A 2,785-nucleotide genomic window follows, 5' to 3' on the forward strand; every position below is an offset into this window, starting at 1 on the left:
CAATGAAGGTTTCAGCAGAGAGGGGGAAATAGTGATCCAGGAGGAGGATTATTGGAACCTTGTCCTCGAGGGGTCTGATGCACAAAAGGTGGGCAGAGAAGCTGGCCTGAGACACAGGGAAGGACAGGCCAGCCACAGTGAGAGAAGGGCAGGCAGAGTGCCTGGCATGAGGGCTCAGCATTTGATTCAAAAACTAAGTTGCCGCTGGAATGTCCACATCTCCTGTGGGAGTGCCGGGCTCCAGTTCTGGCTGCTCAGCTTCTGCTCCAGCTTCCTGCTGATGTGGCTGGGAAGACAGCAGATGATGGCTCGATTGCTTGGCTCTCTGATACGCACCTGGGAAACCGGGATCGAGTTCCTGGCTGCCGACTGGCGTGGCTCAGCTCTGGCTGTTGTGGCAATTGAAGAGTGAAGCACTGGGTAGAAGATCTGTCTCTGTCTCCTCTGCATTTCAAATGAAAATAAATCTGTTTTTAAAATGCTGTAAGTGAGCCAGGCCATGGTGAGAGCCATGAGCATGATCTTGTGTTGGCCCATGTCATTGACTGACAGTGAGAAGGGAGGAAGCCTGGAGGAAGCTTGCTGAGAGGACAGGGTGAGGTATGAACCCGCAGTGTGGAAGGATGCAGGGGTTGATTTGTGCTTTGTGTTAGGATTGTCTGACCACAGCGAGGGCCCTGCCACTTGGAGCTAGCGACCAGACCGCCTGGTGAGTGACGCTCCGAATCACCATTGCTGTTGTGGGAGGAGGTCTAGACTACACTTAGCTGGGCTTAGTATCTCAACAGGTTCATTTGGCTGGTTACCAGGAGGCTGCAAGGTTAAGCCTAGGCAGCTACATTGACTGAAGTGTTTCTTGTTGGTGGGGACTCTCCTCAGAGACCCGAGGTGGGCTCGCTCTAATGGTGACACAGGGACAAAACATCCCAGCTCAGATCCTCCTGCTGTTCTTTCAAAGCCACCATCCCGTTAGGCTAGGACTCCACCCCTGTCGCCTCCTCAACCCTGGTCATGTCCCAGAGGTCCTACCTCCAAATGCCATCATTGTGTTCAGTGTCTCCTCCTATTTTTTTTTAATTCTTTATTTGAAAGGGAGTGTGTACACACACACACACACACACACACACTTTCATCTGATGGCTGTAGTGATTGGACCTGACCAGGTAGAAGCAAGCTGGAGTTCCATGCAGATCTCCCACATGCTTGGAGGTGTAGGGGCAGTTAGGGCCCAAGAGCTTGAGCCATCCTCCACTGCTCCGGCCAGCAGAGCCAGTAACGTGGACCTGGAGAGGGTCTGGGGATGAGGCAACAACAGGAAACCAGTGATGATGGAAGTCTCTCTGAAGCCTCCCTTTATTACTCCTTATATACTCTTTCCCCAAGCCCTTTAACCAAACAATAGGATGCCAATGAGTCCCATTAGACCAGGTGCTTTTAGCCACAAGCCCATTTCCTGTAGTGCTCAGCTTAACGAGTGCTAATCAACTCCTTAGCCCACAACACTCCACTGCTGTCCTAGCCCCATTAGCAGGGGCTGAATTGGAAGCAGAGTGGCAGGCACTCAAACTGGCGCTCAGGCAAGCTTAGTTAGCTGGCTGTGCCATTGTGTCTACCCTCTTAAGGCCTCCTACTGAGGACTAAATGGCACCATGGGTGTTGGTGGAGACTCCAGACCTTGGCGGGGCGTGGAAGGCTGACACGGGAAGGGGCCAGGGAGCTGAACCTGTGCGCAGGAGTGATTGTTGCGATGGCCCTCCAATGATTCACTCCCCACGTGAGTGCAACGGCCAATGCTATGCCGATCCAAAGCCAGGAGCCAGGAACTTCTTCCGGGTATCCCACATGGGTGCAGGGTCCCAAAGCTTTGGGCCATCCTTGACTGCTTTCCCAGGCCACAAGCAGGGAGCTGGATGGGAAGTGGAGCTGCCGGGATTAGAACCGGCGCCCATATGGGGTTGGGGGGGGGCATTCAAGGCAAGGACTTTAGCTGCTAGGCCACGCTGCTGGGCCCTGAAAAGTTTATTTTTAAGCCTTCAATACTTTTCTGTTTTTTGGTAGTTCTTTATTTTTTTTCCCCCTAAAAGCCCTTTGGAAAATGCAGTGAGTGTAGACTGAGTTTGAAGTCCTGGTACATTAGCATCCTGGTTTGGTACATGTTTCACTCTAAGAGACTGAGGGCATGAGGAATCTGAAGTCAGACTAGCTGGCGGCTACTGCAGGGCGTGAAAACAGTGGAGACCTCAGCTTCCTGCAGAGCGGCTGGCAGATCCTGGGTCGGCAGATGTCAAATCCCCCTTAATTCACCACATTTCCTTCTAATACATTTGGAAAGATATTAGAAGGTTATTTTCATATCTGAAGATAAAACTCTTGAGACAAGGATACCTCAAAAAGATAGGTTTGTTTGGGTTCAAATATATATATATTTTTAAATCCGTGCCTTAGAGGAGTTTTCAGTAAGCTCACAAAAGTCTGGATTTTGAGAAAATTATGTGTGAATTTCAGAATTTGTTTTGCAGCAGAGTAAACTTGTGTTTTAGTTCCATTTTCTGTGGACTCTGAGATACTCTGCACACACGTCAGTAGAGACATGAAGTCGGCAGAATGGTCTTGGGTGGCTCCATCAGCCGTGCCCAGCTGAGAGGGCCCGAAGCTCGTCCGGGGCGTCTCTGGGAACCTACAGTTGACGTAGACCTGGGGCCGCATTGCTCCTTTGTAAGTAACTGGTATAATTAGATGTTCTCTTAGTTGCTAGTTACAAGAACTTGGGGGATCATCCCAGGAG

Source organism: Ochotona curzoniae, unplaced genomic scaffold, assembly GCF_017591425.1.
Source record: "Ochotona curzoniae isolate NIBS_2020 unplaced genomic scaffold, NIBS_Ocur_1.0 scaffold_4506, whole genome shotgun sequence".
In the NCBI taxonomy this organism is placed as follows: Eukaryota; Metazoa; Chordata; class Mammalia; order Lagomorpha; family Ochotonidae; genus Ochotona; species Ochotona curzoniae.